Below are 13,218 nucleotides of genomic sequence, written 5' to 3' on the forward strand. Positions count from 1 at the left end.
TACTTTGCAAGTACCCAGCCTTGCATTAGCCATTTTTGACCTTGCCTCAGTGCTCGCTGAAACTTCACATGACTGAAGTACATGGATGCCAGCTGGGTATTGGCAGCAAGTCAATTAGTGTGCTTCATTTTCCTCAGCAACATTCAAAACCACTCCAGGTAATTATTACATTTCAACATTATGCTGAAGTTGTAGCTTCATTTCCCACTGCACAGGCCCAGCCCTTGCCAAGAAAGGGCCAGATGCATAGATAAATGTTTAAGAGGATGTTCTTTGGCAACCCATCCCCACAATCCTGGAAAGAGATGACTCAGTTCCAAGTCTAGATACAAGCTTTTGCTACAGTTTGAATCTTGCCATTAGACCATGTCTGGAGTGCATGTACAACCATAAAGTGAGCTCCTATGCCAAAGTACACTATAGAAAAGTAAGAAAAGAGGCATTTCTATACTATCACTTCTAAATCCTCTCTGCAAAAATGAGAGCGGCAGTGACTTACCTAACTAGCAGCTCTGCAAATTCACCTGGCACCTATAAAAAATACAAATGCAGCAAAACAAGACGACCCTGTTTCTCGTTCTTCTTGTCTGGACAGTGCAAAGAAAAATCTAAGTGAGAGCTGGAAGGACAACACAGGTGAACTAGAACAGCTGGATTTCATCGCCTGGTTTGGGGCAAGGAAGTCCTTGTGAAAAGCAAATCCTTCATGTTTCAGAATACCCTTCTGAGAAAGATAATCATACATCAAAGTATAGCCTTCTGCAACCTACGGTGGTGGTCAGCCTCTCCTCCCAGGTAACAGTGATAGAATGAGAGGTGATGGCCTCAAGTTGCACCAGGGGAGGTTCACGTTGGATATTAGGAAACATTTCTTCTCAGAAAGAGTAGTGATCCATTGGAACAGGCTGCCCAGGAAGGTGCTGGAGTCATTGGACATGTTCCAGAAAATGTGGCACTTAGTGACATGGTCTAGAGCAGTCACAGGCATGGGCTGATGATTCAACTAGATGATCCCAGTGGTCTTTCCAACCATAACAATTCTATGATTTTGCTTGAATCAGAAATGAGGGAGAACTGACTTATTTAGCACTATGAAACGTTGAAGTTACTGCACATTTAGGAAACCAGGCTGGGGGCCGTCTCTGTAGTACCCGTGTCAAACTGCACTACCTGCAAGGTGAAAGCCCATCCATACTGCTGCCACGTTCTGATCTATGGTAGCACAAAACCAGAGAAGACAGTTCTTAAAAACAGTCAAATCCTATCTGGAGATCATAACCAAACACTTCTCCCAGCTTATGCTCAGAGCATAAAAGGCTTTGTGCAAGTTTAGCTCATCTGACGGCAATACTGAAAACATGCTCTAAGCATTTGGGAAAATTATTTCTCTTATGGCCAGAATGAAAGTAGATGGCTTAATTAAAATTACCAGATTTTCAGATAGTGCATGACATTTTGTATTTCAGCTCTGCAGCAAATATTTAGCAGAAGTTTAGATCTACCCAGACTTCTTGTTAGGAAAGTAACTTTCTTCTTAATAAGAGTGTTCATCTTGGTGTTCATGCTTGTAAAATCTGTCCTGATACCTGTATATCATCTGTGCTTTTTATGTTTTTCTCTTCTAAATAAATAAGGATCAAATGAAGAAAACTGAACTTACAGCAAGACCTGTAGGATGCCCAGCTCTGTGGCCACCTAAAAAGTTTTACCTGTATTAAGTTACCTGTAGTCTAACTTTTTTCATGTTACTCTCAGTGCAATATTAGAATCAGCCAAGTCAGATGCCTAAGCTCATTTTCAATTTTTCAAGTAGATTAGACAGTGCTTTAATAGGCCCACAGAGCTACATGCAATATCTTGCTAAGATTAACAAGGAAATAGAAGCATGGGCTGTTACAGACCAAATCCAAGTTAACTGCTAGCCTAATAAAATACATGTTATTGTTCACAGGGTCTAGTATAACATATTCTTGAAATCATTAGACTGAAATCATCTCTGAAGATAAGCAGTTATCTCCAGCACAAGTGGTGAGGTTCAAGAGGACCGCAGAAGGGTAATACAACAACTATCCATAAAAGAGTAAGAGGCAAGCTGGGAATTTATAGAGCAACCCAACAAGCCTGATCTCTGGTAGGATAAACAAAGTTCTGTTCTGACAGCAAATATGGACAGAGACTTGTTGCGCCCAACATGCTGCCTGCTACAGATTTCCTGAATGATCTCACAACAGTTTCTGTCACTCAAATTTGAAAAATGCTTCTCCCATTGAAATTAAGCTGGAGCAATTGTAGGGAAATAGATTCCCTAATTTGCTATTACCAGTGTTGCTTCACACAAGCTCAAAGAAAAAAGACTGACATAAAGCAAAAAGGTGTTTCGTGATTTAAGGTGAGATATAATTGACTTTGAATTGAACTGAAAGAGAAAAAAAAACGTCCTTGAAACCAAAGAGAGATTGCCTGAAGGTATTAAGTTAATTGTACCTGACTCCACGTAAAGGAATACCTCTTCAGCCTGATCTAGTTGCTGACTAGTTTTCAGGTAGTTGCAAAGAGCATGTATTTGCAAAGCTTCGTTACTGAGGTTATTTGACTCACAATTCAGCACTTTCATGGAGCACTTAAAAGCTTGCTTCAAAGAAAATTTATTGTGGACAGCAAAGTAAAGACAAAGAGCCACAATAGCATCAAATAGGACAGGGAAATCCTGTGTTTTGATCTGGATGCCACTGCTGGCTCTGAAAGCAGTTTTACAATAGTTCAAACCACCCAAAGTGGTTACTGCTTCCTCCCAAGTGTGCCTGAGTGCCGCACAGTGTGGCACTGGGGCACGATGGCCATGATCAAACCTTGGCTATCATGGCTTGGGTACACACCACCTGATGGGCATCTTGCTCTTCAGAAGACTTGCTGAGACCTCAAGAGAAATCAAGACCATAATGACAGTAACTGGATCTCTTATCTATTCATTTATTGCTGTTTTATGCAGTTGAATTATATGTACATTTCTGTGAGGTCCCCAAGACCTGTCACAGGTCTCCAGCCAGTGACACTGCTTCAGGTCAGGGCTTACAAGGAATGATAGAGTGAGCCAGGCCCTATGCAGCATAGTGGAGGCTATTCAGAAGACAAGCACTCTAGGAAGGGATTACCTTAATGGTTGCATGCATGCCCCATTTATACTGGTGAAGCAGGAAAGTGGGTCATAACCTTGCACCCTAGAGTGAGAAAAGAGCTTCTTCTCTCCTTCAAAGGACAGGAGGAGTCATCTTACTTCTTTCAAGTCTCCTCTTGCTTAAAGTTAATTGATTCAAGTCTCAGATCTGTTCTTCCTTAGGGAGCTGAGAAAAACCAGAAGTCTTGTTGCTTGCAGTGTTTCAGGATCATGAATGATGTTAAATGCCCCAAAAGTAGTTAATTTCAGGAAGCATCCTCTTAGATTGCCCACTGAGTCAGAGGAACACAACCACTAAACAAGTCATAAAGATACATATCATAGTCCATTATTTCATTAACCTTGAAAGAGCTGCAACAGAATTCATTGCGTGCAACCTACAGACATAAGCTGTTTGAGTATCACCTAGTAACTCAACGTGTTTGTTCTGGACAACAGTTCAAAGCAAGCTGCTCATTAGCTGAGGACTTGCATGGTGGAAAGTAGACACATTAGACTCCAAGAAGGTAAAGCATCTCAGCCACTAGCAGGTCATGAGCTGACGGTCCGTAGTCATCCCACACAACCAACTAACTAACAGGATCTAGAGAAGGAGATGGCTGAGAATCTTTGTGCCTGAAACAAGATGTGCGAAGTGGAGATGTCCAAGCCAAAAGCTGACCTTGTCAAGGAGGGAACTCATTAGCTGCCTTCAGAACTAATAAGGTAATTTCTGCAGAGAAATGAGGACCCATGTTTGGAGCAGGACTTCAGGTGCCATGGCTCTCTTTGCTCAATGGCTACCTGAGCACAGGAGAGCAGTCATTATTTGCACATCTGTATCAAGTGAGAAACTGCCTAGCAGAGTATCACAGAGTCGGTTTCTACAGTTAGGGTTTAATACTGTGAGCCACAGTGTACCTGCCCTTGATGAGCAATATTTGATTACTCATAGGAATACTGGGCTGTTGCAGCTATTTCATTTACAACTGGCCAACTGAACTCTAGGCAGAAAAGCCACACCCATTACCCTGTGTAATTTTCCTTGCTTGCTGGGTGTGAGCTCCCACACTGCTGCTGTCAAATGTATCCTTGGCAGTATCAGCCTGTTTGCCCTGGAGGGGAAAGGACAGTGATTTCCCTTAAAATCTGAGTGTCAATAGTACCAGGTAAGAAAGCACCATTTCAGAAAAGGTTTCAGTTGAGATTTCCAAGAAAAATGTATTTATCGGTTGGGGGTGAAAAAATGTTATACTTAGGACTGAACAAAATACTTTTCTACCTCTAGCTTTTTCTTTTCTGTGTTACCAAAAGAAAAGGAAGTGGAGGATTAAAATAAAATAAAATAGACCACAGGTATCCAAAAGTCCCCAGCATTTTTAGGTTTAACACCCTTGGTGTGGGAGAATGCCAGTTAAAGTCTTTCTTCCCATTTAACTTACAAAACCATGCAACTCACTCCAGTATGTCCCTCCACTGCGCACTATGACAGGACAAGTCAATCTGCTTTCACTGTTGGTGCTACAAATACTTAGGCCCAAGGTAACAAAACAACACAAGATTAAATGTCTCCGAAGCACTCTCAGGAAGGACACAGGCAGCCTGGGCCTTGCTCCAAAGAAGTTGTAAGTCAGGCATGTCCAACGTGTGATCCATGGGCCACATGTATAGCATAAACTTTTAACATTATTATGTGATTTTTAGCAATATTTTTGAGGAGTTGATTGCATGTAGCTTGAGTGCAGTCTATATGGGTGACAATGGAGTGTAATGGAGAAGGCCGATGTCTCTTACCAGAGAAGAATATCCTTCACTTCACAATCATGCCTTATTCTTGTCAGCTTTTTTTGACAGTACATTCATTTTTGATCAACTGCTTTCGGGGATGAAGTACTGGAAGAGAAAAATAAGATCAAAAATAGCTGATGAGAACCTTGAGGGCTCACTAAGAACTGCAGCCATTTCCATCGAACCAGGCATTGATGCATTAGTTTCGCAAAAACAGGGTTAAATGTCTCACTAGATTTATATTTTTGTTGCCCTCTTTTTTTCATGTTTCAATTGAAAAAAAAAAAAAAAAAGAAATTTTATAGTTTCGTTACTTCTATATATTTGCTGTATTACATATTTGATACATGGCTCAAGACGTTTCCACTTCACTCAATGGAGCCCAGGCAAGCAAAAAAATTGAACACCCATGTATAAGAAAGATAATGTAGAAGGAAGTAATTTCCCTGGAGCAATTATCAGTAACAAATTTCCAGAGATAGCAGCTTATTTTTAATTATGCCCTCAGGCTAACTGAGCTTCACTAACCCCACCCTTCCTTGAACTGGTCTCTGTTTTTTCAGCATGTGCTTTCCTAATTGCCAATGTATTCATCACTTTCCTAGGAATTCAGCAAGAAATCACATGGCCAAATAAGGAATTTTCAGTGAATATAATCTTGACCCCAGAGCATCATAACATCTAGATTAGTAGAACTGACACAATATAATCAAACTTCTGAAGGCGTTTAGGGTGTGGATCTAATATGAAACATATTTAGGAAATAAAAACTGTCAACCTATCACATCACAAAGTAAAAGTATCGTGTCGGGGCCTTTCCAGGGCCACAGATCTTGATAAGAAGACATCCAAGTAAAGCAAGAGAACCTACGACAATAAATTCACTGTTTAACGATCAGAAGTTAAGAAGAATTATCTGCAGTTTTGTGTGTAACAACCCCTATCCCAACTGGGAAAACTGACATTCTAAAAAAAGGAAAGCAAAAAAAGTATTCAGTCTAATGGGGCAAGCACGCTTTTAACTGAATACTCATATTCCTTTGGTAGTAGAACTTTCAGATGGCACTGAGCGTTTGAGATGCTGTGGGGAATGAGGCAAAGTTGGTGCTGCTGCTGCTGCTGGAACGTTTTCCTGTTTCCTACAAAAACAAAAACAAAACAAACCAACCAAACAAACAAACCAAAACACTTACAAATGAGCAGAGAAGAGAATTAAGCCGGAAAAACTTCTGACACTGAAATTTTCAGCATTACTGCTCACGAAGTAAAACAGTTTAACTAAAAACTTCCTCCCTCATACCAGCAACCAGGCTTTTAAAGGCATGGTTTTAGTTCTGGCAGAGCCATGTTGGGCAGGTAAAACAATGTTGGGTTAAAAAAAAAAGAGTGGGTAGGACAGATCAAGAAATAAGAGCAAAATGGTGAGGAACATTCTGGGACCAGATGGCAATTCCAGGTTCACACACCACAGATGAGTTAGCTGAAGTCAAAAGGCCTCTTTGCTGGAGGACATCTTTTAGCTCAAGTGAAAACACCTGACAGTGGTGTAGGAATCGAAAGACCCAGAAGAAGTGAGGGTCTCCAGGTGAACTGTAACTCATGGCTGCACACAGCCTATGAAAGTGCCACAGCCAGAGCTCGACAGTGGTGTGAATCCTGTATTTTTCTTCTGTCTTTATTTTGCCTTAAAACAGAACCAAAATACTCTTATGACATGTGCCTGAAAAATACCTTCATAAGGTGACTTCAAATTTAGTAGTCCAGCTCAAGCCAGTTGTTGGCTCTTTCATGTATTTTTGCAGATGATTGCATATGAAAAGGCTGAGCTGATATCAGTGCACTTGGCAATGCAGACTCAGGCTGCTGGTAGCAAGCCAGGTGCCCAGTGTCCCAAAAGCAAGAAACCAGCTTCTGAAGCTTTTTGATGATCTCCAGTCAGATTGCAACTGAATGGTAATACTCCCTTCCCCAGAACTTATCGGTAAGGGAGGAAATACTAAATTAAAAGCCAAGGGCAACTTTTATTTCAGTTATGCAGAATTTTGAAATATTTTTTGGTAAAATTTTATGTAACCTTTGATCTGGAGGAAAGTGCCAAAGGAAAGAACTAACTACTGCCAGCAGGACTTGAGCTACAGCAGGCAGGTCACAGCTGGGTAACCCACATCAAGTTCATGGAGGAGGATTCCCATTTCCTCATTGGAACAGCTTGAGGGATTAGGACTGGGAGGGCAAGGTTTCCTCTTTCCCAAGCTGCAGTAAGTTTGCTTGGTCTCAAACCTTGGAAGAATGGCCAAACAGAGATACTGGAAAGGGCATCTCTACTCAGCACAATCATAATTTCTTCAGCTGGAGAGAGACAAAACAATGGGAAGCTACTGGGCAGCCATCTTGTGAGTAATTCACTGTTTCATGAGGGAGCGCTTAAGGCTAAGACCTTCAGCAGCACACCTGTGGGGAAAGCTTAGTTGTGCTTAAAGAACATTGCTTATAGAGGTCACGTGGACAAATGATCTGTGTAGAATTGAAGTGATAACATGAAAAATTCACCTTCTATTAAGAAATCAGCCTCTGCAGTTGTTCTCACTGTGCCTCAGACTGAACTGTGTTTCTGTATTTATGCCAAGTAGCTCTTCCTACATCACATATCTTTCAGTTTAGCCAAAGGGGAAGTAATAAATTTGAGTATAGAACAGGGGAATAAAATGCAGAAGGTTTATATTTTTGTCCCACCAGCCTGTGAAAACCTATAAGATCTTGGCTCAAGTAACAATTGAGAAAGATTGAGCAGCATTAATTCCTCTCAAGTGCTTTCCTGAGAAACAGCTTCCCTTATTTTAGCCCCAAAGTAACCTCTGTTCAATGCAAATTTCTGTCTTAATCCTTTCAGATGGATGGCTGTGTGAAAAATTATTTGCAGAGATAATAAACTCACTGTAATTTAAATGACAGACTACTAGCCTCAAAGGAAGGAAATTCACAGAGCTTAAAGTTTCCCATTTGAATCCTCACCTCAGCAATCCATTCCATATTAGCACTAACAGTGGGGACACACAAAAAAAATGAGGCTCATGCCTCTCTCTGAATGAGTTTTTTTTTTGTGTGTGTGCTTTAGCATTTCTTTCCTCTCTGGATTACAGCACAACCAATGCTTCTCACTGATGGGAGACTATAGCTGTTTCATGAGCAGCGCAACCACAGAAGTATGTGGCTTTAGAATACTTGCTTGAAAAGTATTATCTTGGCTGTTTCTTTTGCTAAGGACCAGGCTCTGCCTACTCTGGTTGGAACATTGGGGCGACCGTCCTAAAGGAAGTCAACCCATCTACTCGGTCTGTGAGCCTCAAAAGGACATTGTTCCCAGCTCTGGTGTTTGTTGCCAGGACCTGGCTCACAGCTTGAGGCATCAATTCTGCCATCCTCTTGAGATCACATTCTTCTGCAGCCTGCCCAAGGACACCTACAGCTTTAATACAGAGAGGTGGCAATTCCAAATTTCACTCTCCTAAGGTCTGTGTGAAACAAAGCACACAGTAAAATGATGGTGGTTTGGATGAGGTGTTACACACGTTTGCAAGCAGAGTTTATCTTCAATGTTTAAAATTGATTTATATTTTATTTGCCATTTTTGCTACTCTTCAGAAATTGTAATGGGACCCCCCCAAGGGCTAATTTAATATAGTTATGTGAACAAAGCATCTGCTTCACATCTCCAAGCAAATGAGATTAAAGCCTTTTGTAGAGTGGATTGCATTAACCTTTCTAATTATTTTTCTCCTGAGAAAGCACTTCCAGAGTTCTCCTGATTAAACACATTTCACTCTTTAAGCATATTTACCACCAATAATTAAAGCCAAAATGGAGCACACACATGCACACACACTCCTGTGAAACAGGCAGCCAGCAGCATAATTATGAATGCTAGAGAACCTCACAGCTCAACGCAGCCCTGGTGCTGCACCTGGCTGTGCTGATAACAAATCCCACCCAGCACAGTATGGGTACTAGCTACAGATTCATCAAATCAACCAAATCCCTTGTAGTTAAGGCCTGACGTGTGGAATGTCCTCTCATTAAATATATATATATATATAAAAATATATCCTGAGTTTGTGTTAAAAGCAGTTGCTTGATGTGCTCTGGAGGACACTGTCTAATGTGGTATGGGATCAGTGCTATCCAATAAAATGACCTCAGCAACATCTATGAGATCTTTAAAAGCCTGAAAATAGAGTGTGTGTCCTCTCCTCTTTCTTCCCCTACCTTAAACTGCACACACTCCATTTTATGTTTACTCCACAAAGCAGCCAGGGCAAGGAATTGATTTCTACCTAAGAAAGCATTTGTGTGAAGATGTGGAGTCCTCAGCAGAGGAGAGATGTGGACTTGTTGGAGCACATCCAGAGGAGGGCCACAAAAATGATCCCAAGGATGGAATAGCTCCCCTACAAAGACCGGCTGAGAGAGCTGGGGCATTTCAGCCTGGAGAAGAGAAGGCTCTGTGGAGACCTGAGAGTGGCCTTTCAGTGTCTGAAGGCAGGCTGTAAGAAAGGAGGGGACGGATTCTTTAGCAGAGTCTGTGGTGACAGGACAAGGGGAAATGGTTTCAAACTAACAGAGGGGAGATTTAGGTTGGATATAACAAAAAAAGTCTTTTACAGTGAAGGTAGTGAGGCACTGGAACAGGTTGCCCAGAGATGTGGTGGATGCTCCATCACTCAAGGTCAGACTGGATGGAGCTCTGAGCACCTGATCTACCTGTGCGTGTCCCTGTTCATTACGGTGGAGTTGGACTGGATGGATTTTAAGACTGCCTTCCAACTCAGATGATTCTATGATTCTATAACATATACCGGAACGTACACTGGGACCTTGGCATGTTCCCAAGAGAAGGATGAATTGAAGCAAGAGTGCAGCAACCACTCACTTTGAAGTGATATGGAAACCAGAGATGACCAAAAAGAAAGGCTCACTTTTCCTTTGCCTCTGTTATGCCATTCACTTACCTCTTGCGTTTGCATTTCAAATGCACAAAGGAAAAATGCTTTCACAATGACCATGTTGAACTGAGAAATAACAGAAAATTGCTGATTTTATTCTATTACAAAACACAAACAATTATTTTAGACCAGGCACAATGAGGCTGATTTCTGTTTCAACTTAGTGTAATTATAACCGTCCATTCATGTGTTGAACTTACATCAAAGAGTAATTTATTTTGAGTAATAGCACATAATTCATCCTAACATATGTAATTAGAAGTGAAATGCACCATGTGCCCAGCCTTTCTATCCAGGGAGAATGGGAAGTGCAGATGTTTGAATTCATACTTGGTAGGAACTGCTTGATAACATAACTGGTAAAGATTAATCATCTACAACAGTGCAACAGATCAGACAATATTAAACAACCAAACAAAAATCACGCTGCTCAGCACAAAGGAACGCAGTGGAAATTATATGTGCCAAAGCTAAATTAATTCCTGGTATATAATCCTGCTGCAAAGGGAGAAGAAAATAAAACAACCATCAGAAGTGCATTTGGGCCTCTGCTTCTGCAGCATGGGGTATGCCCAAAGGCCATAGCGCCACCAGAGAGAAGAGGCCTTGCAGGAAGAAAGGCTGCTACAGCAGTGGTCATGGTTTTGAGTGTCAGGACACAAGGCTGGGTGCAGGTCCTGACATGGAAATCATTTTGTAATCTGGAAAACGTGAGTGGAATATGAAAGATCAAAAAGTAGAAAGGTTTCCAATGGTTAAAGCATAGTGTTATGAAAAAAAAATGCTGCCTGGGAAATATTGTGGCTTATCTCATTCAAGTAAAATAAAAGAAATAATAGAAATGTCACTATGATAAAACATCAGTATCGTGCAGTACATGGCAAACAGGAGTGATTCTGAGATAATGACTGCTGACATTTCTAAGCACGTGCATCGCCCCAGTGGTTCTGCATAGCGTCTTGAGCAAGTGCTTCACTGCAGCTTTTGCAACTGATTTACGGTCTAATACTTCTGATTATATTCAGTGGATTTGCCATTAATCTTTGAATGGTTGGATTAAGATCCTTTTTATCCTGATCATTTATCAATGTGTTGTTTAGTTCTGCTTGGCTATCTGTCATTCAGATCAACACAAAAGTTTGGCTGTAGGAATAAAGCAGGGACGCTTCTCTGCTTAGCGTGGGGGACAAACCTTACCATACCTAGGCATCCAGGCAAGGGACTTCAGAGAACAGAAAAGCTCCCTTTTTTTTTTCAGTGTTTTTACCATGGGATCATTAGCATACAAAGGAAAAATGATTATGACAAAAGTGTGAAGATATCGGAGGGGGACAAGGGCCTCTTTTCTTCAATCTCTCAGGTAAAGAAAGTTTATCTGAAGTGTCTTCCCCAGCTGTCACCTTCCCTGCATCCCATGTGGTACTTCAACCTTCTTCCCATTCCCCAGCACTGACCTTTCTGTTCCCAGCCCCTGCCCTTGGTTTGAGCTGAAGCAATCCTTCACCGAGGGCACACGGCTCCAAATATCTCAACTTCTGAGCTGGAGAAAGAGGGGAGCAGAGGGTTTTTCTGAGGCAGCTGTGAGCAGAGGCCTGGAATGGAGAGCTACAAGGAACCAAAAGCAGCAACTACAAGAAAAGAGAAGGTGGTCTTAAACATTTTTCATACTCCAGTAAACATCTGGGCAGACTTTGGAGGTAACTAAGAGATGCTCTGAGTTACCAAGGCTTCAGCAGTGTTTGAGGGACCATCCTGGCAGCTGCCAAATCTTCCTGTGCCTAGTGTGGGCAGCACCCTCTTGGGCTTGTTGCTCTGTTGTTGGTTTTTGGTTTTTGGTTTTTTTGAGGCTCCTGAAGTTACTCTTCCTCTTTTCTGAGATGTGTTGGATTTAAGAAATGTCAGAAGGCCACAGGCCACAATCCAGGTCTCGGGAAGAGAGAGAGCAAGAGCCAGCTGCACTGGTGTGAGCCATGTGGGGAAGCCTCCAATAGCAGCGTTTATCTCTTCAAGCTTTGCTCCTTTTCTCTTCACATGAGCTTTAGCCTTTTTAAAAGGACTAGAAGGTTGTATTTATGTATATGCATTCATTTGTGTGTGTATACTTATTTTTAGATACAGACTTTTATTAAAAACTTTCACGTATGTATACAGATACAACCTAAGAGGTTGTTTTATATTAACCGTGGTTATTACATTATTATATATAAGAGGTGTTAAAAATGATAGGCTGGTTGTGTGTAACCTCAGTGTCAAAGCCACACAGGCAGGAAGTTCTTCTGCCTAGCCCGATAATGCAATTGCTATTTATAGCAAGCATGTTTGTTTGTGTGCTGATGGTAAAGATGGAATAATGAATTCCTCAGGGTTATTTGAGGTTCACACAAAAATCAAAGTGCTTACACAGCTGCACCTGGACTGCATCCCTCCTATTTGGCAGTGAGTTATCCTGGGCTCTGAAACAGTTTGTCTTGTTTGACATTAAAGTTAAGCACTATGAACCACTATCAGCAACCTATAGCAAGCCATAATGGTAAGATGCACATTGTGCTGAGGAGCAGACTCTCTCCCCACTTGCAAGAATAATTGAGTCATTGCAGACTGAGAAATGCAGGGAACACTGTCTGCCAGGTTTTTAATGTCCCAGAGAAATGAGGAAGATTGCCTACTGCCATTACCTGTTTCAGCAGGCCAAGGAAATCTCTGTTACCCAAACCACAGTAGAGCAGCTTTGATTTCCAGCTTGCAGTTGCTGCATAGTACTGGAGGCAAAGAAAAGGTGACAAACAGCCAGACCCCACTGCACTGCTGCTTTGGGGACACACAGGACCACAGCCATCCATCCAGCTGATAATGAGAGCACTGGCAGTGGCTGGCTTCTCACACTGAGGGCAGGCGTTATCACTTGGTCTGAGTCACTGCTGGGAGCTGGTATGTCTGGCTGCTCTGCAGTCTCTACTAGCCTGGCCTGGCCAACATCACGCCTTCACAGCTCCAACAAGGCTTCTGGGCTGACAGATGCTTCACCCCAACACTCACTGTAGCCCACAGTCAGCAAAGCTCACTGCCTCTCAGAAACATGGTGGGTGTGGGCTATAGATTGTTACCAGCACCACATACACGTGCTGTGTAGGACTGTACTTCATTCTACTGGAAGGACAGACACAGTACTTGCACTGGTATCAGTTTTCCCATGCTTGAGCTTTTTGGCATAAACACAGAGATTTACAATAGGAATTTAAAGCATTTCTTAAGCCTCAGCTGCTAAGAGCAGTTAAA

The 13,218-nt window shown here is 41.8% G+C and overlaps 1 long non-coding RNA gene across 7 annotated transcripts in view; it reads right to left on the bottom strand.

Annotated features, from left to right (window-relative positions):
- LOC121109080 overlaps window positions 1–13,218 on the bottom strand; it is a 41,841-nt gene that overhangs the window by 12,403 nt on the left and 16,220 nt on the right. For 5 of the 7 annotated variants that reach the window (XR_005862552.2, XR_005862551.2, XR_006931300.1 and 2 more), the window contains 3 exons: window positions 11,397–11,570; window positions 4,949–5,047; window positions 4,185–4,269 (listed from right to left, as the gene is read on the bottom strand). This is a non-coding gene — a long non-coding RNA (uncharacterized LOC121109080). The remainder of the gene's footprint in view (window positions 1–4,184; window positions 4,270–4,948; window positions 5,048–11,396; window positions 11,571–13,218) is intronic. The other 2 variants (XR_006931301.1, XR_005862553.2) reach the window with 2 other exon arrangements.

This window comes from Gallus gallus, chromosome 1, assembly GCF_016699485.2.
Source record: "Gallus gallus isolate bGalGal1 chromosome 1, bGalGal1.mat.broiler.GRCg7b, whole genome shotgun sequence".
Taxonomy (NCBI): domain Eukaryota; kingdom Metazoa; phylum Chordata; class Aves; order Galliformes; family Phasianidae; genus Gallus; species Gallus gallus.